Source organism: Gymnodraco acuticeps, unplaced genomic scaffold (assembly GCF_902827175.1).
Source record: "Gymnodraco acuticeps unplaced genomic scaffold, fGymAcu1.1, whole genome shotgun sequence".
Lineage (NCBI taxonomy): Eukaryota > Metazoa > Chordata > Actinopteri > Perciformes > Bathydraconidae > Gymnodraco > Gymnodraco acuticeps.
Genome location: NW_022989768.1, coordinates 413,756 through 441,581, shown reverse-complemented (window position 1 = coordinate 441,581; position 27,826 = coordinate 413,756). Strand labels below are relative to the sequence as shown.

The 27,826-nt window shown below is 38.9% G+C and overlaps 1 protein-coding gene across 6 annotated transcripts in view; it reads right to left on the bottom strand.

Annotated features, from left to right (window-relative positions):
• Positions 1-27,826, bottom strand: part of LOC117548077 (protocadherin-9) — a 213,989-nt gene that overhangs the window by 97,265 nt on the left and 88,898 nt on the right. The gene's annotated exons all lie outside the window — the stretch shown is intronic.

The following is a 27,826-nucleotide window of genomic DNA, read 5'->3' as shown; positions in this document are numbered from 1 at the left end:
TACAAATACACCCTACCTTCTTGCCAGCACCACAAGGGGGAAACATTGTCCATCAACTCCAAACACTCTACAGGAGTTTTTCTTTTTCCCTCTCTTTTTTACTTTGTCATTTGTGTGATTTTATGTTTGTCTTTCGACCCATCACTACTCTCTTGGTCTCCCAGTAACATAATCAATATGTTCTATCCCTGTCAATCTAAAACTTAAAACTCGGTTACATCAAAGACCCACATCCATCATACATCTCAAGGTCACAGATGGACCGAGGATGAAGGGCTGAGATAAATGTGCGTGAGTGTTTTCCAGTAAATGTGCCCGGAGAGAGAGACAGGGACTGAAGATTGAATGTGTGTGCCTGTGTGTTCCAGAGAGACACAGTCAGACACATAAACAATCACAAAGGCAGAGACAGTGGTGGGGGGCGACTAATGGAGGAGTAGCATAGAGCTCAGCACCACCCTAAGAGCATCTGTAAGCCAGACTGAGTCGTGGTCTGAAATTAGCTGATTTTTCACTGTGAGCACTGCACATTATCTGGGTGTGGAATGGGGAGAGGAGAAGAGCGGAGGAGCACGGAGAGAGGAGGTGGGGGTCGATGTTTAACTTAACAAGATTAATATGTTTGCCTCATCTCTCTGGGTTTTATTTCCTTCTCCTTGCAGGGCCCTTGTCAAATCTCTTTGGACAGGCTCACACATGATGCTGGAAGGAGACCTGAAGGACACTCTGCAGAGTCTTAAGAAAAAGGAAAAAGGCTCCATTTTGCAACTTTATGATTAACATGGGTGTAAATGTACGTCAAAGCATGACGGGCAATCTCTGGTTGATTTCCATTGACTTCCTGCACTTGGCTTAGAAACCATCATTTCTGTAAATGGAGCTTTTATGTGAAATGGACAGTCAGCTGCATATCCCACACACTTTCAGATATCAGTTGGACATCTGTGCATTTGTGTGTGTGTGAGTGTGTGTGTGTGTGTGTGTGTGTGTCTGTGTCTGTGTGTGTGTGTGTGTGTGTGTGTGTGTGTGTGTGTGTGTGTGTGTGTGTGTGTGTGTGTGTGTGTGTGTGTGTGTGTGTGTGTGTTTGTTTTTATACCTGCACAGATGTTTGGTGGTTAGCCAGATTAGAGAGCAATAATTAAATTAAATCTGAAGCCCAAAAGAAAACCGAAACATGCACATTAAGACCATATATCCATAATGATTACGTTGAGAATAACTGTGTATGTAGACAGAGTATTTCTCTGAGGAGATTAAAGAATATGTATGATGAGATTAAGGAGAGGGATGAAGCGATTAAGACTGACTACTTTAAAATGATTATGAAAGGCTTAGAAGGGTAGGTCGCACACAGCATATTAGAGAAACACCGAGAGAGGCAGGACACAGAGCAATCTGGAGTTTTTGATCCATGGAAGCAACAAAGAAGAGCTAGCTGCGCTTGTTATTGTCTTATGTCAATAGCATTTTCAACAGTGTTGCTTGATATTACTGGGGAGAAAGCAAGAACAGAGGAGGGAAAACAAAAGAATAAAAAACAAGGCGTATGCACTCCCACATGACCTAGGAGAAACAATGACAATCAAATGGCCTGCAGCAGTCTCCCCCCCCTCTCTCTCCCTCTTCCTCCCTCACTGTCTCTCTCTCCTTTTCTGTGTACTTTGATGTACAAAATAGCCCCAATCCATAAACAGCACCATTACTTTCACTGCCTACCTACGGTGCTCTCTCTCTTTCTTCTCTTTTATTTCCCATCACCCCATCCGCTATCTCCAACACACACTCACACTCACACACGCATACCAACACACATTTTCCATTCTCTCCAAAGCAAGGTATATTTTGCCAGCGGATTTTTTGTGGTCATGGGTAATATAGAAAGGAGTAGAAAATGGTGGGTCGTCTAAAGCTTCAATGCTTGTCATCAGATACCAGAGGTTAAAATATAACGTATGACTGGCAGAGACATATAGCATTTCACACTTCCTCTTTCGTATCAGCACAACTCTCTTTATTGTTATATCATTCTGTCAAACCTTTCACACCTCAGAAGAAAGCAGTAGAGATATCAAGCTCTGATCAAACTGCCAAACATTGAACCATGGTACATTCCCCTTCCCTTCTATCTTTGAATTGGTTACTCACAGGAACAATGTACAGTGTTCATCATATTGTGTACAATGTACTGTGCATCCTTTTTTCAGTTACTGAGTTCCAATAATGGATGGGTAGTTGACCTTTGAGACTGCAACAGCTAAAGATGACGCATGTTTACATTCAGAAAATAAGCTGACATTGTTATAGAGCGTGTGATTCACTGCTAGTTGCCTTTAAACAGTCAATGATGGTTTCCAAACCATTACAGCTAATACCACCTAACAGTTATGATAGTATGTTCTGTTGCACAAAAGGGGAACAATTATTTTTAAGATAATTGCTTATTAACATATACTGTATAAATGTATTGGAAAACGTTCGTCACAATTGTCCTTCATATTGGAAGTTTTGAGTCTTTGAAATGTACGTATGAATGATGGTCGTCCTCAAAGGTTGCAAGTTCAAGGGGAGGGGAAGGAATGGACAGTGGGGACATATTCTTTGTGCATATTCTTCACCAACAACTTAGAAACTGTTGACATAACCAGTGATAGAACAACATCGTTGAAACCCTTTCACTCCGACGAACACATTTAAAATCATTTAAACAAATATAAGCACTGGAACATGGGACTTGTATCCAAACTAATTAAGACAACAAAATATGACACTTTATAACACAAAAAACAAAACAAAATGCAGAAAACAGTGAGTTTGCTTCAAGGAGTCTAAAATGTGTCTCTCTGTTCCCCCTTTTTAGCAAGAATCTTTCATGGCAACCAGTTTTTCTTATTTCACAGAGTACAAAGGGGCATCAAACGGCAAATTCAGGTCAGGCAGTCAGGTAGGCAGGCAGCCATCTGACATTTCATTAAAGCTGCTTGACAATGAATGGAGCTGTTGTGTTGACTGGCATGTTAGAGAGATCTGTGTTATATCTGCTGCGGGCTGTTACTTAAGCTTACTGTAGCTGACATTTATTTTAGATTTGTTAAATGAAAGCCTCCCCACATTTCCGCAATAATGGTAAGGATATTGAGTACTATGCATATTTGATAGACCAGGTGCCATCATTTCCTAACATCAAGATTAATAAAACATTCCATTACCTGGTCAGAATTTCCCAATCACGTTGAATTTTCAAACCAACGTAAAACTCAGGGCAGATAAATGTATGTTTTCAATACAATATGACCATCATTTACACTATGATATCAATTGTAATCATCTGTGTATCAGTTGATCTTGTGGTATTTAGTGGATCTTTACATTATGCCAATAGAGAAATATTTAATATTTTCAGCTAATGGAAATCCAGTGTGCATTTAGAAGACAACATGTCAGTTTCATGCATACAAAATGCATACGGGACGGCTTTTCTCCTACTCTAACCATGGCAACCTGCTGACCGTGAATCTTTCACATATTGTTAAAGGGTCCTTTTATCTTGCTTAAATGGGTGGAATTGGAAATATGTAATGACTTTGAGCAGATATATTTCAATACTAATAACAACAGAGCAAAGAAACTACCTGAACCCGTTGCATATCAGCATCAGGCAAACTGCCATATCGAAACATATAAATCGTCACTTCTTTAATATAAAACACAGCTTAAAAAATGCAGCCATTTTTACTATAACACCTTGGTGATCGTGAGTGGCTTATAACAGAACAACATGAGTCACCTGCAGGTTTCATTTAGCTGAATGGCCTTCATGTCACATATCTAAGGACATTGGTGCTGGCTTGACAAAATGATATGGATGAGTAATGGGATGCCGCCCACATCCGGACACTATGGGAAGGTGAGGGGCTGCTGCCAAGCCCCAGTCCCTGTTGACCTTTCCTTCCTGTGCACTCAGCAAATTTGCAGATGACACCCCATGGGCCACTCTCCCCGGCAATGACACATGTCAGCCATTTTTGTTCTTTTGTAATTCTGTTAGGAGACTTCATGCTATGAATACGAGACTTGAATGCAAGAAATGGCCTCCAGGTGTCCATATAAGAAAACAACATCTTTAACAGTTTGCCAACTGTTCCATTTCACCGATGAATAAATTATCCAACTGAAAATAGAGAAAACAAACAGGTCACCTCACAGGGCCTACAAGCCAACTTATGTGCCTTTGCTTTTATTTTTCTCTCTTTTTTCATTTTTTGATGAGTAGAATTTGGATCTAACTGCGAGGCAGACCTACACAAATAGGCCCTCCCATAACACTGCTGATTCAAGGTTTTAGCCCAGCAAATCTTAAGCGGGGAGCTGAGAGCAAAGAGCTGGCCATTTTGCAGTTTGCTCTCATCTGCCAATTTCTTCCTGGGGCTTTCAGAGTCAATCAAAGAGCTACCAGAATGCTCACACCAGTCTTTTAATTATTCATGGTAATTCTATGCCACTACACACTCTCTCTGCAGCCCCTGTCGCCTCCCCCAAGCGAGGTGTGCTCTGATGTGTTTATGTGTACTGAATATATAAAGAAAACATTCTCCATCCATTACAAAACAGATTCTGCTCTGCCCTGTGCTACGCTGGCAGCTTTTTCAGGGGTCGTCTGGCTTCCACTTCTGTGGGAGGCTGAGCAATACATGTTTTGTCCCATGAAACCCAATTTGTTTTGCCCTTTTAATCTCTTCCCTGGACATGTTGCAAACTTGAACACGGCTTTTCCCATCTAGAGCATGTGTAATATTTTTTTTTTTCTGAATATGTTGCATTCCATTAAAATCTCATACATCTTTTAATTCAAGTAGCCTGACCTATTCATAAATGTGACTGTTCAAATGGCTCCAGTACCTGATAATTTGTTCTGACTACACGACCAGCCTGGTGTAAAAAAGCCTATCATCATGTTTTCGGGGGGATTGAATTTTTTGATAAGCACTAGTCTTGCTGAAATTGCATTAATGTCCTTCTATGAGCTAATTAGATAGAGAAGGGGAAACCCTGCCATTCCTGGCTGTCTATCAACCTGCCAGCAACCATTGACATCACAAGGTGCATGTCATGTTCAGCCTTTTGTGTCTGAGACAAGCCTATTACCAGGAAGTGTGAGCAGGAGGTTTTAAGTGGGTAAAGGCAGCAGCATGATGTGATAAAATCTCTAAATTAGGATAACATTTCAGTCACACTTATTCTACAGCTTAAAATATAATTACTACAAAAGAAAAAGGGGGACATTTATAGTTCAGACAAGGCAAATAAGTTGCTGCCTGAAATATATTGCAGCTTGAGTACGCAAAAAAGGATATGCTCTTGATGTCCCTTCACAACATTATTCCAGGAGTCTCACAGAAGGTGCTGCTGCCGTAGGAGCCTTTGAGGGAAAGGTGATCTCTCCAGTGCAGAGAAGCTGTTACATTTTGTTGGTTGGAGAAAAATGGCACACCTCCTCTCTCCAACTTCACAAGTCTTCACAAGCCTTGTCAAAGATAAAAAAGGGGGGAAATGTTTCATGTCTCCTGTCTTTTCCTGCCAAAAGCAAAAAAGGAGGGCAAAAGAACACTAAGATAGATACAGTGACATACCAAGGGAGGATGTGGCAGCGATGAAAGCATGTCATTTTGTAAGAGATGATCATGAAACTGCCCCCGTTTCTTTCTTTTTCTTCTTTAAGAGACTTTTGTCAGAATTTCAAGGATATATATTGTTTCTGCTTTGCCCTACCACTCGAAACAGCAATGGGACTTTGAAATGGGGTGTTTACAAGCCAGTCAAATGTGTCCTTTTGATATATGTGACAGAAAACTGAAGAACTAGACCAAAAGGTCTGCAATCAGCTCCAACACACAGTGTTTATTGTCGTTTCAAAGAGGAATCACATGAGTCCAGACCAATCATCATGATGAAGCTGCAACAACTAGCAACCATATTGTGATATATGAATGCTTCTATATATAAAAACTAGATCTCATATGAGCCTAGTTTGTGCATATTTAGGGCTTTAACATAATTCTTGATTTTCAGAATTGTTTATTGGATTTGTGGTCCACTAACATATAACAAATGTTGAATCTATTCTCTGAAGAGGACACATTTGCTATAACAGCTCTCATTCTGCAGTACCCTCTTCATCTTCAGAGCATTGCAACAGATGCTCTTTTAAACTCATTGCAATCTACAATAGTACACATGTGAACAGTTGGTCACTCTTTGTTTTGGCTTCATCTTTTTATTATATTTCCTTGTTCTAATGCATCTGTATTTGATCACGAAAAACACAAAAGGCTCAAACAATGCAACGCCAACTGGTAAACAACGGTTAAAAGGCTCCTCAACATCACAATATTTTGAAACGTTTCAATATGAATAGACACAACTAAGCGCTATGGTGGACAAGATATCTCTATTCTTGAGAGTTAAACAGGTGTAGGTAAGGAAGGGGGGAAAGACAAATTGTTCAGTGGGTCTTTAGAGCATTTCTTTGAAAATGTTTAAAGAATACAAAATACTCATTAAAAGTTGTTATCATCATCAGCTTTATTGAAGAGACTCTAGGTCCATTTGTTATGTTATGATGACTTATGTGTGTTTTATATAATACATTATGAAAAATCATTAGTTTTTTACTTAAATTATCATCTCTACAGAATAAATGGTCTTACCTATGTAATATAGTAGCGATTCTTTAATTAAGCAAACAACACATTGTTTAGAGAACGATAAATGGAACAGTATTCCTCATGTGCTTTATCTGTCCCATAAAAAAACACGAATGCTTGTTTGTAAACATCCCATTTACTAAGTAATCCCTGTCAGCCTACAGGGAAGGAATTCCAATTCAAAGTCCTCTAAAGGATGGCGGAAGACGCACTTGGCCTCAAGCAAAATGTGTATCACTGGCAACATCAAGAGAGCAGGATCCCATAATACCACTCTGCATTCACAGCATCCCCACTGCGCTGGTGATAAATGGCTAACACTGGAACAGTGCTCACCTCTGAGAACCCTGGCCTTACCCTTGTGAGTGTCCTGTAAAGCATTCTGTCTGATTATAAACAGCAATGTGGGTTCACACTGGTGCCACAAAACACACAGCACATTAGATCATGTTTTTTTTTTTTACACAGCTAAGCCGTGTGTCAAATGATTTTACTCATTCATTGCTGTCAATGCGAGTGATATTGCAGTGTGAAAAAAAGATTTGATGTGGAAGTGATATCCTCTGAGAGTGTTTGTGTGTGTAGATGGGGTAGTTTGAGGTGGCGTTTTACTGGATTGGCTTCCAGGAAACACATGGGAGCAAAGCCATCGGGAGAGCTGGTGAAAAATGTGGGAAGATGGTGGTCATGACCACAGCTTAGTGGGTGAGTCTGCAGGAGGATATCAGTGGTGTATAACGCAACTTAAGCATGTAGAATCTCATACACTAACTGGCCGGCCGAGACCATCGCCCTTTGGCTTCTACCATTTCAAGTCTCTCTTCCTCCTTTCCTCCCTACTACTGAATGTTGATTCACCATAGGGACAGAAAGTGTTATTGCTCTTCCTAAAATATGCCCTAAACAAATCACAATGGTCACGCACACTTGCTGTATCAACGTTGACATGCTTTAACATGGGGCACGATACTGACAAATGCTTCCACTGAAGTGCCAGTTCTGAAAATGCTCAATTTGTCTTGCATTTAGTGAGAACCGTGTAGACTGAGTAGAGAATAAACACTGAGAAGCATCAAGTAATCCCTGAATGGATATTTTATATTGAAAATAACAACAAAGTGTGTTTGGGGGTCATACTGAGCCTTCAGAGGATAACAGGAGAGGAAGCACAGGCAGCAAGGGAAATAAAGTGAATTCTGTGATGTCTGTAGGATCCCTGATTTCCGCTTCTCAATGGAAGAAAAAAAAATACTGCTGGGCTGCCAAGTATTGGCTTCACATTTTTGACTCACTGTGATGTAGCTGTCATCCTTTCAAAGGAAGAGGATAGCAAGGGGGAATGGGTGCATGTACCATGTCTTTCACTGAGCCTTTCTGGAGTCCAGGGGAAGATGCAGGGCTTCTACTTCAATCTGCATGGAAAGAATGCTGAGCTGGTTGTTAATTCAACATGTCATTTCTGAAGCTTTTCTTTTGAGTAGTTTGACTGGTGATGGTAGATATTAATTTTTAGATAGAGCCTTTGAAGGAGACAATAAGACATCTTAAGGCAAAAAAGAGCGATGAACATCAAGGTATCAAAACATTTATTTAGCCATTTTCCTAGCAGTAACATAGGCCAAAACAAGTCAGAGTTGTTGCTTTATGCCTGTTTGATGGCCTTGCATGTGGGCCAAAGTTGGGATTAAAATGTGTCAACTTTAGTGGAATGAAACGTCATTATAAAGAAATGCTATGGGCCAGGTATAGGCTTTTTTAAATGACTAATTAGTGTGAATATTTCGCAATGTTCTTCTTTATGCCAAATTCATTCAATTCCACCAGTAAAGGGTGAATAGTAGTTTGAGCCTACAGCTTTCTGTATATTTGTGTCTGTATGAACAACATTGCATTTCATAAATGGCTGGCATGCGTTATTTAAGAAAGAGCAGAGTTCATTCCTGAATACAAATGCTCAGTACTTTCAGCTTTGGTACAGCAAGCAGGGTTACTGCAAACCTTTTGAGTCTGATCTTCTCTGGATTTTGTAGATTCACCCATCTTAGTGAAAGATTCTCGAAGAATCCAGAGTGAGCAGCAATCACACCATCAGTAACTGAAGCGTGTGCTGACAACCTGTCTGCCTGAAAGGCTTTTTATTGCCACAGTTTGCCTTCGGGCAGAACATCACCCTTATTCAGCACGCTCTGCGAGGGTAGGGTACTTCCGGGCCTAGACTGCTACATTATCTATTTAGTATTGAAAACATCGTGGAGAAAAGACAGTATAAAGAAGTAAAATCCTTCCCATAGCTCCAGTCACTCCACTCTAACTGTCTATGTTGCACATCGATGTGCCTTTGGCAAATAAATCAAAGTACATCGCACTGAAATGCTTTTATATCTGTTTGTCAGGGATTTGCTGGGAATGCGTAGTCATTCTTTTAGTTTCAGTTTTCAAGTATCGGCAATTATATAACAGCAGGTTATTTCTTTAAATTATTATTTTCAGCTGTAATTTTCAGTTCTGTTCATCTTGCTTCTTTGCTTTATACACGGGCGGTCTCCTTGTGGATCATATTGTTGTTAACTCCTGCAAATTAGAGAACTCCTTGGAGTATATGAGTAAATTAGAAAATAGAGCAATGAACCATTTTAATGACTTTGGATCCAGGTTTTCTTTGTGCCTGACATTATTGGAGCCATAGCCCACTTCTCATAATTTAGGGTTGAACACTTATGTACAGTAGTTTTGCTATTGAACACTGACAGTGTATTGTCTTTTTTTGTATTGTATCTCTAACTTATGTTGTTTGTAATGTTTCATAAACATGTTGTTTATGTAATCCTGTTATTCCACATTTTATTCTGGGAAGATTTTTTTTCTCTCAGTTTTCCTTCATCCAATACACATTGATTTTTTTTTTTTAATGATCATGGTCTGATGTATTATATATAAGTGCAGATGTAAACAGATGTTCTCATTTGAAGATTCTAAAGACCAAATATGTCAAGCAAGCCTACAATATTGGACATCTTGAAGTGAAAAAACCCTGCCTGTCCCTCCCAGAAAAGGATCGAACTCGCTGCATTCCTTCTTCTTCCACTCCATCTCCCACACTAATGTGTGCTCGTATGAAATGCAATAACAGATTTTGAACTCAGACAGCATAAAAGGTACATCAGAGGCAGATGTAGAAGCCATTACAATTGAATGTACTTCTTTTAATACACATGCAGCCTTCTCATGTTTAATGTACTTACCGTGCCAACCTGAAAACTTGATTTGTGAAAATCAATCGGATGTTTTTAAATGTAAAATTTGATCACACACACCCACACAGACACACACACTCTCAATCTCTCATTCTTTCCATCTGTCTGTCCGTCTTTCTTCCCAAGCCAGTCTCTACAGTATCATATGTATCTAAATCAGCAGTATGGATCTTCTACTGTATATATGACTGAAAACCTTTGAACTGCTCTCCATACAACTAAATGATTCCCTCCATTCCTTTCTCAAGACGGTGGTTATTTTTTTTTTATTATTCTCCGGCGGTGAGCAGGATTAGTCAGGAGTGGCAGCCCCACTATCAGCCCAAGATGTGCTCTTCCATCCTGCTGCTTTGCTCTGATAAAGGAACCGCTCGACGAGTGACTCAGGTGCACACAGAGCGTTGTAGAAAACAACATTTCTCTCACTGGAGCATAGGCCTGCATGCCAATGAGTGCCAATGGGCAATGGTAGAATCACAGTCATGCTACATGCAAAACTTTCCTGGCATTCAAGGAGATAAAAAAAAAGAAGTTTTTTTGTAAACCTGCATAAACTTTCTCGAAAGAGAAAAGAGCATGCAACATTCGACAAAACTGATGCATTGGATTGTATAACAAACCTTACTCACTTGTGGCCAGATCCCATGATTATATGGTCAAAATGTATTTTATCTTCAAAACATTTTAATACATAGCTTTAAAAAAATCTAAATAATTCTGTGTTTATGTTTTGTCCTTCTCTGACTTCTAAGACCAGCTCCCCTCCACTCAGCCGCTCTGGAGAAAGCTGACATGGAGCTTTGCTAGCATTATCGCTGTGTGTTACACTATGTGGCCATACAAACACCAGCGTTTCAACTGACTGGATACAAGGTGACAGAACAGACTGCTGACCTGAATTTGGCTCCTGATGAATACATACTGTGACGTGGAAAAAAATAACTCCATTTCTCGCACAAGTTTGTTCCAGGTCTACTGTATATCAATCAATTTGTATTATTGCAGTTCCCCATCCCGCTCCCCGGAACGGACATTTGTCTTCTTTTTGGCTAGTCAAATTTGTGACAGTGATATATAGGACAGAAGGGGTCTGAGACACCATCAAGTTTAAAATGTTACCTTAACATCAAAAGATCATCATCTGTAGTCTTACAACAACAAGGGGATTTCAATAAATAATGTGTTAATGACTTTTAGTCATGTGAACCAGTTGATAATTTATATTTCCACAGTTGACAAGAAGATAAGCATACAAAGACATTACTTTCAGCTGTTCTGATACATGGTATTATTTAGTACTGTTGTTTAAGGGCACAGCACAGTCAAAACCAGTAACGGCTCACCATCAGACAGGCGTGTTTGCTCAGCAGATCTGTAAATGTGCATGCTAAGAAGCTTGGCCAAATGGTGCAGAAATAATACGTGTTATGTACCCTAACTTTCCGGGAAGCCGTCTTACAGAGTCTAATTTCAGTTAGGGCTTTGACTACACAGTCGTGGGCCTCTGAAGTACTCTGAATTACAAATAATTCAAAATGACTTTAACAGTGATCTCCCCTGACTTGTGGAGGGGTGAGTGCACCAACCTACAGGAACAGCAACAAAACGGATGCATGCATGCAACTTTAAGAGAAAAAAGGAGAAAGATGAGTCATAGTATGCTAGATTATACACTCTTCACCTTCCTCATACTTTTCCTTCCACTGGCCTTTTGTTGCCTGTTTAAATCTGCCCAAGAAGAACAGAGGACCCACCTACCCACCCCAGCTTCCTCCCGTTCTCTCTGCATCCCTCGGCTTCTCTTTAACTGCTTAATCCAAAAGGTGGTAGCAATGCAAATATGTATCCACATACTGTAAGTACAAACAAAGACTCCTCGTGCCCTGAGAGACACAAAGCCAAATATACAACACTTGTATGTCCATGGGCAAAAATGCACAGAGTTATAAATATTTTAGTATGAGGCGGAGACACACGTACAAAGACAAACACACATTTATACTCTAACCTTATCCAAATCATCATTTTAGTCGTAATCCTTAAAATATATCAATTCAATCCAAACATGATAAAAAAAATTGTGCCCAGCCTTTCACAATAAAACAGTGATTAACACCAAGTACACACACACACAAACTGTCAGGCCAGTTCCCTCAAAATGTAAAGATTGCGATAAAGTCCAGCTTTGTAGCTTAGTCTAGTATAAGTATAAAAGCCATTTAGTTGGATTGCTTTGATGTGTGTACATTTATTCTGTCTACTGTCTATAATTTAATAGTATATGCATTTCAAATATTATCAAAAAACATGAAATAATAATAATAATCCACATGAAAAAAGCGTTCTTATATTATCAGCACCGTAAACATTTTTGAGGTTCCATTTGATCATCAGAACTAAAAATAATGTTGTCCAGACACAACGTCACTTCTTCTTGCTGAATAAAAGCTTTTAAAGAACTGTCAACATTTCATGCAAGGCCTGGATATGTCTCTTAGTCAGTGCCTTAAAATGTCATATGCAGTATGTCTGAGGTGAATCATTTTCTAAATAATGAAAATAGGAAAAGGGGGAAGAGATGTCCAACTGAGAAGATTCAAAAGTAAACACGTGAAATGAGGAAAATATGAAATGACACAAGGATGGTAAACAGTCCATCTGTGTTTTCCCAAAGGATGCCTGTCATACTTCAAAATGCACTTAAAGAGGAAGTAAGGCAATTCAATATCAATCTAAGAGCATTCTAATGGCATCGCAGCTTTGCTTTTTTTACTGTAAAAAGGATAAAGAGAGGCTGCAGTTGGAAATGACACAACTAATGGATTATTGATACATTAGTATGGTAATTGTTTCCTAGTACAGGGTGTCATATGATGACATTCCGTTTTTTCTGAGAAAATTACTATTTTCTTTGTGATATGTGTGTATGTATTTGTATCAATCTACATCTTACAATTACAGACATTTTAATGTTTTCAAAATAGTAATTTAGACATTATTAAAAACCAACCTGGAGCAAAAACAAAGACTATCTAGAGATGGGCTTTTAATGTAAAACATTTCAAATTCCCCATCCATTTATTGTTTGACATTTCAATGTGGACTAAACTGTGATTTGATACTAATCATAAACAATTACCTAGTTGGAATCCGCTCACTTGATCTGACATTAGTGGCACAAGCCAACTCTCTCTGTGTCTCCCTTTAGTTCTGTTTCCATCCACATTGATCAACATGCTGTCAGACATTTTTAGATTCTAATTTAGTTTCAGTACTGTGGCCAGTATTTTGTATGTGGATGGCACCAAGGATTTTAAGGATGGGCAATACAGCCATGGAGTTGCTTAGCATGTGTGATGTTGTTATCACTTTTGATGATGCCTATGTCTATAATGCATTATTAAAAACATATATAATGTGAAATAATCATAATCTTGTTATGAAGCATGTATAAGTGTTAATGTATATAATAACACAGTGCTATAAGCAGATTACAATGCATTATAAATAAGAAAATGCATTAAAGACATGGGCGTCACAGAGTGTATAGTTGTGTTTCCCCCTAAAGCTGAGAATATTTAATACACAATTAATTTCAAAGCAAAAACAACCCTATTAACATGAAGAAAAAACATATATAGTTTGCTAGAGAGTAAGGTATTAAACCTGTAAATGTTGTGTTTATGACATTTGAGTTCTGATTTCTGTCTAGATTTTGATCGTGGGAACGTTTTCTTGAGTGAATTATTTTTCTCTGGATATAAATGACTTTTGTTCAACGGAATGATACGACAAAAAAGATGTGCCAAAGCCAAAAAGGGCCTGCTGAGACAAAGCACTTTGTCTGTGTGTCACATGTCAAACTGTGAGAGTGAGCTTGATGTGGTGGGTTTTCATCATATCAAATTCATTTACTGCATCAATCTGATGGCAAATACTTCAACACTTGATGTACAACAATGTGCTGTATGTGACAAGGGATCAGCAGTGGGGGGGTTATCAGAGAGGGAACCAATCATTACTTATCGAGAGACACTTAAAGTAATTAATGACTTGTGCAAACTGTTGGAAGTGGAAAACATTAATGAATAATTTCCGATACATAATCAAGTAATTAGGAAATGAACTCAAGAGTAAATCCAGGAACCACGATAATGAATACTGGTGATTATCAATTTGAAACCATCTCCCTTATGCCCCCGAGGGACCTGCGCTAGTTTTAGAGGGAGAGAAAGGGGGAGGACGGATTTCTGTTCTGACACCAGGATAATATGCCAGTGCCACTCAAAGAACCAGAGTGACACACAGAGTGGAGAGACTGAATTTATTCTATATTCCACAGTTTTCTCTATGAAGCACTCATGTCTACTCCAGTTCAGTCCATTATTTCAAGTAGAATCATCTTTATGTCTACTAATCTGTAGCCTTGTATGCCAGGCTCCCTCCACTTCTAATGACAAACATGTTGAAAAATGTGCTAATTATTTATACCGGGTCCTCATTCTGTCAGCAATTCAAAGAGTGTGTCTCATGAAGATGTCTGGTTTTTATGAAATGCCAGGAATGGGTTGAGCCGTGCCTTCATAAAACACCAATTTATTTATTTTATAGTGTGACTTAATGGATCCGTTCTGACATCAAAAGCAGTATGTATTATTACTGCATTTGTGACTTTATACTTTTTAACAGGTGCCATAATTCAAATGAACGCTTGATCTTCAATGAGTTGCAGCTTTGACTTGAGTCTTAGACTGAAACAATCTTTTAACTGATTATTCTTTTTAGACAAAAAGCTATGCCAGGATTAAACCTCTGAAACGAATTGGGTTTTCAGAGTTGGAAAGTCACTTATACAGTATCTATCTTTTCTACAAAGATAACCAGAGGAAAATCGAAACATGGTTTCCTAAGCATATGGCACAGGATTGGCATGTATCTGTAGTTCCCTCAAGATGGAGTAGATGTAAATCTTACCTACATCAACATATTAATTAAGAGTCTGATCTCATGGTAATTCAGGCGAATCTTTTGAAAAGATGGACTCCCTGGTAAGTCAAGTTAGATAGATTGATTGCAATGTTAGGCTGTTTAATTTAATGCCCCAAACTAGAAATAATACTTTCCTATATTCAATCAATAGACGTGGTGCATATTATATCCCAAACGTTCAGGAATGCTACTGTTAACCAATCATTTAGCTATAGCCAATATAACTGCCCAATATTTTCATATGATTGTGCGCTATGGATCTACATGAGTTGTAACTGTCAATAATTATGAAATAAATAGCAGGGCAGCAGAGAACAGTATTCACATCAGGTCTTTTACCAGCATTTAATAACACATATTCTTTAATTAATCCATCACACAAATGATAAGATGCTCATACAGGTAATTTAAAGATGAAATAAACAAAAACCTGTTTTGCTATTTAAGTATGAGGAACATTTATTTGTATGGTGGCTACAGGCAGCTAATAAACTGGTGATATAGGCGATAGAACAAAAATACGCACAAGCAGCTTTTGCCTTAAGCGGGTCATAATTTAAAACATCGTGTACACATAAACCCCCTCTACACTAAAAGTTGCTTCCTTAACCTTAAACCCTTAATCAGCCAGGTAAGTTTAGGAGTATTGGCTGGTAATGGTAAGAGCCATAAACCCGCACTAAAGAGAAATGGCCACAGATTGGCCATGCTCATCAAAGTACTTCCAGCACGTTATCCAAAGCCCGCATCTTAAATGGACAAAGGGAAATGAGTCCAACAATGAGCTGAACAAGATTGCCAACGGTGAAATGTGTTAGAAATCCTATTCACTATGGAAGTGACATGCAGTAAGTAAGTAATTATAGTTCCAGTTGGTCTTTGTCATATTGTAACTGTGGCCTACCAACACCTTTGAGAAATAATGAGTGTGTTGGTGGACAGAAAACAGAGACAGCTTTAACACGCTCTGCCTGTACACACTCTGGCCTTTGGTCAGGAACAGAGAATGGACAAAGATACAGAATCACATGTTTTTTTCTCTCTGTCAAATACAATAACATTAAAACAAAACAGCTTGATATACTGTAAATAAAACTCAAAATAACGCGTTTCATCTGCAACTTCTCATTTAGTTGTAGTGCTTTTTTAGTCACCAACTGTGACGAAAGTAACTTCTTCACTGTGGACTGATGGCTTCGGGCCTTGCATATGTGCACATTTTTATACAATTTATATTATTTATTGATGTAGTGTTTATTGTATTTTATTTTTGAAATGTGTTCCCCTTTCCCCATGTCTGTTGCCGTTGATTGTGTGCACCTGGTGCACTGTGTTGTCTCCTCCCCCTCACCTGTGTCCTGTTGGGTTGATTGGGTTGTGCATTTAGGCTCTGGGGTTTTTCTGTTATGGGAAGTGTGTGTGAGATCCTGGTGGCTGCAGGCTGTGCTCAGGGAAACAACAGCAGGATTGAGGCTGTGTGTCATTGTGTTGATCATTTAATACAGTAAATGCCCACACCGGGTTATATTTGGGACGTTCTGCCTCTGCCTCCTTGCTTGGTCGGGCCGCTCAATTGTCAGCGTCACACTAACCTAAAGTTGCTTTGATTCTCTGTAACTTCACTGCCCGCACTTCTCAACATTGTGGTCACAAATCATAATTATATCTTATCTATAATCATTGAGCTGACCTCAAATTGATTGAACGTGTTTATCTACCGGTGGCCATAATGATGTTTGTGTCATCATATGTCCAGCCGTATATACTCTGGAATCAATTTCTTCATTTGGCTGTTTTTGTTTTCCTCTGTTTTACATCTGTATGGATTTTCTATTTAATTTGGGTCAGCATTGTGGAGAAAGATAGGGTATTGATTTCTGTCTAAGGGGGCTTACGGTAACCGGATAAGCTTGTCTTCTTGAGGCTTCACAGCCGGTAGTGACAACGCTCAGAATATGCCTTTAAATCTCAGGGCAAATCTCCCACCAAATCAGGCTAAACTCAAAATGTACTGCCCCCTTACCCCCTAGCTCAGATGGACAGTCACGTAGAAACTTCTCCATAAAGAGGAGTGCAAAGGAAAATGTCTAATTGCTAAGCAAAAGTATGACATTCAGGTCTGACTGAGCATGGAAGCTGTAGGAGGATCTTTTCTAGGAACACTGGGCAGCAGCATCCAAGATACACACACAGGTCAGAATGCATTCAAGCTGAAGTTGTTTGTTGTTTCAAAAGTGGTGATAATTGTCCACTGCCTCACATCTCGAAAATGGCCTCCGCGGTCGACCTAGCTCTTCAAATTCTAACTCAGGAATACATATTGTATCCAATTGGACGAGAGAAAAACAAGTGGGACAGAACCCAAGTGGAGGCCAAATGTAGGAAGGAAGCAGAGAACTTGAGCATATTATGCAAAGCAGAGAAACTTTTAAACAAGTGCTTCAAGTGAAGAGGCAAAATAGTGTTAATAGTAGTCGTGATCTTGGGTGGTGAATTTATCTCAGTCACAGAATGATGTTATCACATATGCATGCACACCTAACTAATCCTTCTCTGCTGACAATTTAAATTGTAGTTATATTTGATATTGCAGTCCAGTGATAACTGACATCATAATTTGACGTGACCTAATTGTAATTTAGACAATTATCTGTTGGAGTTGTTATATAAATCAGACTCACACAATATGCTTTGCCACTCTCTGTGCAGATGGTATTTCTAGTGTCATACAATTTTATGACATTGAAATGACAATAGCATTACAAATAAAAGCATTTTGGCAAGGTGTAAACAACATGACATTTTTATTTAATAAATGCCGATCTATGTATTAATTTGTCAAGGAGAAAGAGTGGTGCTTCCAGTTTTAACCCTTAAAGATTACTTAGTATTGGATTACTGAGCAAATACTGTACATAAAACACGTTTCATTTTGGCAGAGCCAACAGATAAGTGTGCAGTTACAGTAATGCTGGATGCACATCAACACAATGGTAAGTTTTAGCATTTGTACTAAAAAAGTTGTCAAACAGAACCATCACATGGGAAATGTTGTATAAAACTATTACCATATGTGGTTTGCTGATTTAAGAAAATACAAACGCATATTTAATGATATTCTTGTTTGGCCAAGTGAGTCAACTCTCCCTGCATGGCTGAAAGGATTTAATGGGGCATGAGTTTATGAAAAAAGGCAATAAGGGCAGGAGGTAATTCGGACAGATCTAGGGAGGATGAAACAAAACACAAATATAAAAAAAGACTAGAATACACACCCACGCTGCCTAATCCAGGGGCTGTGCAGAAAAAAGAGAACATCATGGGACCATCTCTTTGAAAATGGAGGCATTTTCATTTTTTTAGAAGCTATAACTGACCAGGGGATTCTTGAAATTGGGCACTGCCTGGGCAATCTTGATTCTATTCCCATTGATGAAACCACTACCAACCAAACACAAATGCACAAACGCCCACATCACATGCAAACAAAAGACCAAGAAGGATAATAAAAAGAATAGACAGATTGTATTTCAAGATAATGCCTACAGGGTCTTTATTTTGCAGTTTGTTGTCCACTTGAGACTCGCATACACTGGCGCTATACATCACAGTTTGGCTACAAGCTAACATAATGTATTATTTTATTCAGCACAAAAAATAAACCATGACATCTTCTATAGACATATTTTTATTCTGGAAGACTGACTGCAGGGATTTATTTTCCAAAATGTTGTGAATCAAATATTCCTCTGTCCAGTGATAAACACTACTGACACATTGCTCTGTGAGCTTGGCAATCCAAAATTATTTGTTTGTGAGCATTCCAAGAATTACAGCCCAGAATCAAGCCAGCCAACTTAACATTTGCCAGAAAAAGGCAATGAGTGACGGTGTGGCTCCTTTAGTCCTACTATTTCACTTTGGTGACATCCTTTATTTGAGGTTTCTCAGTGAACTAACAATTTGCCCTTTTCATTTGTCAGTTTCTCTCTTATATTTCGCCTTAGTATTTTACACATACCAACAAAAATATATACACAACCCTCAAGGTGTCAAGATCAACCCTTTGTCATCCTCTAAGAGGGATATCATGCTACATGTTTGGTGACATGTGCCATTCATTTCCCAAGCAAGGTCAGACTGTTGTTTTTTGACACTGAGTCTGTGTTGTTTTCTCCTTTCTGCCACGATCACCTTCTGAAATCATTCATCATAGAGCTGTTATTCACTTTTTGCCTTTAGATATTGCTCTCTGTTTGTGTCTCTTACCCAACACTTTGTGCTATTGATCCAGACTGTGGCACCCGTCTCTTAGTGTCAGGGCTGAACATGGGATCATCGGCCTCTCAGGTTTCTCTCTTGTGTTTAGAAACACACCACCGCAGCTACTGGACACACACATGCACAATGTACACATGCGCAAATGAAAACACACAATGTCCTTCTCTGGCTTAGTACCACAAGAGGTTTAACTTTTATTGGCTTCTATGCCTTTTTTATTCTGGGAACAAGGTCATGCCTCATCAAATGTAACCTCAACACCAGCCTCAGATTAAAGGTTGTGACTTCACCCTTCACATATTTCTTGACCTCTGAGATTACTATGTCATAATACATCAGGATTAATGCTTTACCTCTGGACCTTCTTATCTTATACCACACTGGCCCTATTTCATTTATAGGATCCCCACTCCCTGCTCTGCTCTTTACTGTGTGTGTGGAGTGTCCTGTATTCCTCGAATCACCTTGCACTTGGCGGCAAGCTCAATCTCAATATCATGTTATCGGACTCAGGGGCCAAGGATATAAATACTACGCACCATAACTCTCTCCTGTTCAATAACCATTATATGCTCTACTTTATACATTAGAAGCACCTGATGGGGCAGTAAATTCACAGCTGCAGCTCGACCATCTCGGAGTGCATCCAGAAGAAAAAAATGGATGCTGAAACCAGGGAAAGAGTGAAATGGAAAGTGGAAATGGAAAAAAAAAGGAATCAAATGGAGGGGAAAAGTAAAGAATTACAGAGGAAAGCATGAGATGCTGAAGGTGACCCAGTGATCGAGCAGCTGTATACAAGATACAGCGAAAAATAGCTGTGGGGGGGGAAATGGGGAAACAGCTAGAATGAACAGTTTTTTATTCGTTTTGCTTTCTCACTGTTACAAATATCTACTGTATTTCTATAATAAGCTACATCCAATGAATCATCCATCCCATCTCCTAAAGCTACTCTTAGTCCTGCCTAGCCCTGCAGTATGAGCTCTATGTTCACACAAAATGTTCATGTTCCTCATGCTGAGACTATTTCAACACCACCGCCAGCATCTTTTCACTTTCCAAGGACAACAATCAAAGGAAATGTATTTCCATCTAACTCTACAGACAAATTACAGCCTACACTGAACAGACCATGGAAATGGCAATAAATGTCCACCCTCAAAACCCGAAATACACTGCCTAAAAGTACACACGCATACACACAAACGCCATTGTTTACCACATAAGCATGACTGGATGCAGCATAGACTCTACGCTTCAATGCACTTTTTCATTTGGAAAGCTAGGGTGGTTACCCACCGAGCGAGAGCTGATTAAGAAAACAGTCCCATTTAATTCCTTTCTCCTCAACGGCCAGCAAGAGAAATGTAATTAAAGCCACTAAATCTCCCATGGGCACTACTACCTGCGACATGACCAACATGACACGTTGTGTAATTCGCTCGACCTACAAAGGCGACGGCAGTTATTTGCCTTGGTTGCAGGGTGAGCCCGGGCCTTTGAATGAGACAGCCAAATAAAAAGAGAGAGAGAGAGAAGATGAGGGAGGGAAACATAAGAAGATAAACCTGTGATACAGTGGGTCGGTAGCTGACCTTTGGTGGAGGCCCAAGGACACTGGACAGCACAGCCGCAAACACTCAAATATGATACATGGCACAGCCCAGCCTTCAGACCTATAGCTGAATGTATCACAACATGTGTAATGCAACAACATTCATTCACACAAGCATATCACAATTCTAGGGTAAAGCAAAAACAAATGTGATCAAACAACACAGTCTAGCATTTGATTATCAGCAGTCTTTTTCCCATAACTTCTAATGCAATAACCGGTGTCATTGATGCAACTGTAAAGCAGATGTTGATGGCCATTTTGACTGATTATTTAAACAATTTTATTATAGAAAACAACTGACAAAGAAGTTTTACAATGTGCCCAATGACTTCCTACATTATAATTAGATCAAAAGAGCATTGCATAGGACGTTTTGTGTCAGCATTTATATCGATGTCTCAAAGGGAATAGTAATTGTCCTATTGACTTCGTGGAGACTATGTGAGTCTATGTGTGTACTACGTCTGAAGCCAAGCCTTTTACCAATAACATTCATGCAACTATGTTTTTCAGCAATTATTTAGTGCCAATGCGGAAAATGTAGAGGTTCTGGTAATGTGCTGGGATGGTGTACTGGTTTTAACACCCAACTCATTATAGCAGCCAACATTTCATATCCATTTTCTTATCCTGACTGCAAGCTTTTCCAATTCATACCAAGTGATTTCAGAAGCCCAACCTTAACAATACTTTATTGCAATGGAAGAATATTCTAGGACAATCCACATTTTCCAGCAACATTACATTCCTTCCAAAAATGAATCGTTAATATGAAATTGTTTGCAGATTTAAACTTAGAATCAACTAAGGTCCAAAGTCACTCTGAAAACTGAAATGTAAAAAAATGACCGTACATTAAAAAAAATACTATATGTAACATATTAATTGCTAACGTATTTGCAGCAACTAAGTTGTTATTTATGTGTTTTTTTTGTTCAATTGTTAATGAATGATTTGTCGATTTAAAAAATTAATCTCCTGAAGGCATATGAACACACAAATGCTTTTAATGGTAATGTTCTTTTACTGAGCTGAACAACAGGAGGCATCATGAAATATTAAAAAACAAAATAAGGGAAATACAATGCAGAAAAAACTAAAATAATGCAATAATGATGTCAACTGCTAAACAGAGGATATATCTGGCAGCTGGTACAACGAACACTTGCCCAAAACCCAATTTCTTCTCCAAAGTTGTGTCACAGTGTGTCTTAGAGGTCTCTGCTGTGCTCCATGGGAGACCGTATTCTTGGAAAACAAGAACACCGACATGCTCACCAGTAAGCCAAAGAAGTCATACTTTATGTCTTTAAGAAACGGGTCATGTTGTCTTTATAAATGTGAAATGAACAGGACCTCACTGAACTCTCATGCAGTTTAAATCTTCAGAACACTTTTTGAGGGTATATTTCTGAGTTAAATGGTGCCGCCCCAAGACTTTTAACAATGTGAAGCTGAGAAATTATCTCTCTGGAGTCAATATAATAATAATAGCAATAGCAATACAAAAATACAAAATTGCTGGATTTAAATCCTGCTTTGAAAACATATGATAGGATTTGCTTCTATAAAATACACCTGAGGTGAACTTGACCTGTGACTTACAGTGCTCTTGTCATGTCTGTTGATAATTTATAAAGTAGTTCACTTAGCACTATCACACAACAAACAGTTACAAATGCAATGTAGTTGTGCTCCCTCAGCCATTTAGAAGAACAGCAGTACTTGGGCCTGCTATGTGACAATCTCTTGCTGCACAGTGGAACATTTGTGAAGGCAGCATGAAATATCTGTGGCAAGCGCTGCTTTGTTTACTGGTTTCATTAATTCTTCAGGAGGGTATATCTCAAAAGTGCCAACAAATACAGTTGAGAAACATGTGCTCTGGCACCAATCCATGCTTCTAATTGGGAACCTTGGGCTTCAGGAGTGCAGGATGCACCTTCGCTCTGAAAGTCTCCTCCATTATTCATAGAAATACGAGAATTATAGAACAAAAACTAGCAGCCCTTCTGACAAAGCTGGGAGAGAAAGATGAGGGCTGCACACATATAAAATGCTTAATAATCTATTTGACTTCAATTGCATAAAAGTAACATTTCCATAACTCTACCAGCATTCTAAAACAATGAACATACTTTAGAAGAAATAAATGCAATAACGTTTTCTCATCCTCACACTGATATCATGGAGGGACAGATGTCCCTTTATAGTTGTTTAGGTCAAAATACAAAGAGTAACTTTCTTAGATGTACATGACATTCCCACTTTATTTATATATATGGTGCCATCCATGTGACATGTAATGTAGACATGTACACATGCCGTTTATGGAACATATTTAACATCTTACTGTGATACATCTGAAGCTATACAGTATGTGTGCCATACGCTTCGCTTTCTCCCACTCACAGCTATTTTGATGGCTGACCTACAGACCAGCACATAAGAAAAGACACAGATTTTCAGTAAATGTTACAGGAAACAGACAAGCTGATTGGTGCTAAGCTTGCATAGCCACAAGCAGTGTTGTTTCCTTTTGATGCTGTTTAAAAAAGACTTTAAGGCCCTTTCCCATAACTGAACATCACACAGACTTGGAAGTGATCACATGAAACCGCACATCAGAAGGGAAAAAACATCTACAGTATAAATTCTCAAATGGCCAGTATTCAAACAACAATACACTATATCAATGGCGGTTAACCAACTGATACTTCTGCTTCATTTAAATTCTTTAAAATCCATGCTGTTTGATGGCAAAATACAGAAATAGAAAAAACTCTAAAACTCCTAAAGTCTCCCGACATCCTCAAGCACTACAAGGGCAATTCTAAGTGACTTTTTTCCCTACATACCTGCTCCTCTCCTGTTGGGAAATACAAAATCTGAGGATACTTTATTGCATTTGATCCCCCATTCATCTCTCATGTGGTAGGCCTAACCAGCTCCCAGAGGTAGAAACGAGTCAAGAAGAAAAGAGAAAACTGTGACCATCCTTCAACAGTTATTAGAGATTCAGCCGTCAGTGTGAATGAGATAAGTACAGCACAAGGCAGAAATAAAAAGGTGCAGGAACAAAGGAGAGGGACAGGAGTAGAATAGTTGAGAGTAGAAAGGGAACACAAGAAAGATGAAGAGAATAAACAGATTATAAAAGAGGGATGGAATACAAAGAGAAAGAAAGAGTAGAAAGGACGGATATTTCAACATAAAGTAAGTGCTGGTTTTTGGATTGTGATGTGCAGGTGTGTCTTAATCCCAGAGTGTGAAATACATACGGTTGGGCAGCGGCTGTCTGCCTTCTTATTTGTAAACCTTGATCTTTTCTCTTGGCCTAACCAAATGTGTTAACCACGCGCTTCAAGACACTACAAACAAACCTGCCCAAGCGGCTGTAGGGATGACATTACATAGGCCTTTGGGAGCAAATTAATCAAGTTTGCTTTATTTATAGAGCACATTCATAAACAAAGAGTTGACCTGCGCTGAACAGTGGTCGATCATTGAAATCAGACAGAAAATGCTTGGATTGAGATACCTTTGAGAAGGTTAAAAGTAAGCTGACAATTTTGATTAATTAATGGCAAGAATAAAATAAAAATACAAATATACAAGAATTGTATTACGCTTCCAACAGAATAGAGAGAACAAACACAAGCAAAGTGCATTGTTTTCTTAGATACATGTATTTCATTATACAGAACCAACACGTCTCAGAGATCAAGCTCCTTAAAGGCTACATTAGCAGCAGCATAATAATGCTCAGAGGAAAGACCAACGTACAGTATTATGGTACAACTAAACATGACCGACAGTTACGAAACAAACGTTGTAAGACACAAATCATCAGGAAATATATAAGATATATAAAAATACTAAAATAAAATCCTTTGTCAAGATTTTCCTCGAGACATGATTATCAAATGAGTTGCCATGGAAACCATGAAGTGAAAATTATCTTTTTTTTAAAAAAAAAAAAATTTAAAACCTTTATTTATCCAGATAAATCCCATTGAGATCATTGAACTCTTTTACAAGGGAGACCTGCTCAAGTAGGTTCCACATGAAACATAAAAACATTAACAGAACAACAAAAGGACATCTTACATCATCATCACAGGGATTACAATTTACATAACTATCCACATGTACAGGTACCAACAGCTTCCGATTGAGTAGCATCCAACCGAGCTTTAAAAACATTTAGTGGCACCAGATTGCTCAGTTTCCATTTCAGTTGCAGACTATTCCAAGACAGTGGCGCTGCACATCTAAAAGCTGTCTTCCCTAAGACAGTCCTAGCAGTTGGCACATTTAATAAAACTACAGCATGCGATCTCAGGCAGTAGCCACTTACAATTCGCCGTGAGATCAGGGAGCAGATATAAGATGGAAGTTTCCCTAACATGGCTTTGTAAATAAAAATGTACCAGTGACTGAGCCTCCGTACAGTTAGTGAAAGCAAACCAGCCCTTGCATACAGGGTACAGTGATGGGTTAATGCTTTACAGTTTGTCACAAATCTTAGCGCGCTGTGATACGTAGCATCTAACTTGACCAGGCAATTGGCAGGTGCATTAATATACATCAAATCACCATAGTCCAGCACAGGTAAAAAGGTCACAGTGACTAGCCTTTTCCTGGCCTCAAGCGAGAAACAGGACTTATTTCTGTAAAAGACACCTAGCCTAACCCTCAGCTTTTTAAGCAGGTTATTGACATGAAGTTTAAAAGTGAGACAATCATCAAGCCAGATACCAAGGTATTTGTAACAGGCAACAACTTCAAGTTGTGTTCCTTGTGTAGTTACAATATCTAAAACAGGCTCTGGTGTCTTTTTAGCTTTAGAAAAGAGCATTACCTTGGTTTTCTCAATATTTAAAAGAAGCTTTAATTCAGAGAGCTGAGTCTGAATAATGTTAAAAACATCCTGTAATTTAACACCAGCCTCCTTAATGGAGGGACCTGCACAGTACATCACGGTATCATCCGCATAAAAAGGAAAAGTAGCTTCATCCACATTTTCACCTAAACTATTGATGTAGATGGAGAATAAAAGTGGACCTAAAACAGAACCTTGAGGAACACCATTAGCAATATTTAACCACTCAGAAGACAGCCCATCAAAGTGAACACATTGGGACCTTTCAGAGAGGTAGTTTTCAAACCACCCCACTGCATGGCTGGACATGCCTATACTGGCTAGCCTCTGCTTTAAAATGCGATGATCAACGGTATCAAACGCTTTGGACAGGTCAATAAATAGAGCTGCACAGCTCTGCTTATTGTCTAAAATACTCGCCACATCATTCACCACTTTCATTGTCGCAGTGATGGTGCTGTGTTGCTTTCTGAAGCCTGACTGATGTTTAGACAGGATGTCATTTGTACATAAAAACACCTTTACCTGCTCACTCACTAGGCGTTCGAGCACCTTAGCCAGAACTGATAATTTTGAGATGGGCCTATAATTATTTAATAAAGTGGCCTCCCCACCTTTTAGTAGAGGCAGGACATACGCTGACTTCCACAATTTTGGAATTGTGTTAGTGCTGAGGGAGAGGTTAAAAAGAGTAGTGAGCGGTGGAGCAATAAAATCAGCAGCTATCTTTAAAACAACACATAACAACACACACAGAGAAAACACTGCCCAAGGAAACACAGCTTTAAGAACATAATCCTTTTTAAGTCATAAATGACAAACTACACAATTCCAAAAAACATCCGTATGCACCACACCACCAGTAACCTGATTATTGAAAATGTGTCAGTCGTATCCAGTGATTCATAACTTAATCAGGGCTATTTTCAGTTATACTTATTTATGGAGTTAGGCTGTCCTTACTTTACCATTTTCAGCCTATATAGTTGATGCATCATGACAAAGATCAAGTCTAGCTATATACAGTTATTATATAAAAGAGATGAAAAAGTTCCTTGGATTGATCATAAAATAGGACATTAACACGGAGATCCATCATGTACTATCATCAGGTATACCAAGAGCAAGAGCATATTTCAGAAATATGAGTTTTGAGGATTGAAGGCAAAACTAAATGCCATTGGTGCAGACCGTCACGTCACATGGTGCATGTATATCAAATGCCAATCAGCTAGTGCGAAAAAATATTAAAATATTTTGTTACCAGTGGTGGAGAGATAAGATTATTTGAATGTGAGATATCCATCTGACAAGAAAGTGTATTCATCCTTTTAGGGAGCACATGAAAGCACATGTTTTTTTAAGAGGCCATAGTGCTATTTCTGATGGCGTCCTGGTGTTTTGCATTGTGAAATTGTAGAGAAGCAATATTGACTAATCGGCCATTTAGAGAATGCTTTTTTGGCAAAAATGCCACACCACTGCATTATTAATTGCTTTTTCTCTGATGCATATCTTTTAGCTTGCACTCATAATAATTACCTTTTTAGCCTAATCTAGTTATTTGCAACAGTTCACTTACTCTACCATGATAGGGATTTGTTAGTGTTGGTTCATGTGCTGCTATATTTTCCTCTGCTGATGTGCCTACTGACCAACCGCAAAAGCTCTGCAGCACCACCCTTTAACTAAAAAGCATGTAGTTTGTGTGTGTGTGTGTGTGTGTGTGTGTGTGTGTGTGTGTGTGTGTGTGTGTGTGTGTGTGTGTGTGGTGTGTGTGTGTGTGTGTGTGTGTGTGTGTGTGTGTGTGTGTGTGTGTGTGTGTGTGTGTGTGTGTGTGTGTGTGTGTGTGTGTGTGTGTGTGTGTGTGTGTGTGTGTGTGTGTGTGTGTGTGTGTGTGTGTGTGTGTGTGTGTGTGAGTGTGTGTGTGTGTGACTGGCTTGGTGATACAGGGGGTAAGGAAGTGCATCTGTTATGGATATACCGCAGGAAGTGACTTCTGGTACCATTTCAAATTTGTATGTGTAAACAATCCTTTTGACAAGTGATCATGTTCAACTTTGTACTTCAGATGTGAAATACTGAAGGGCCGTGT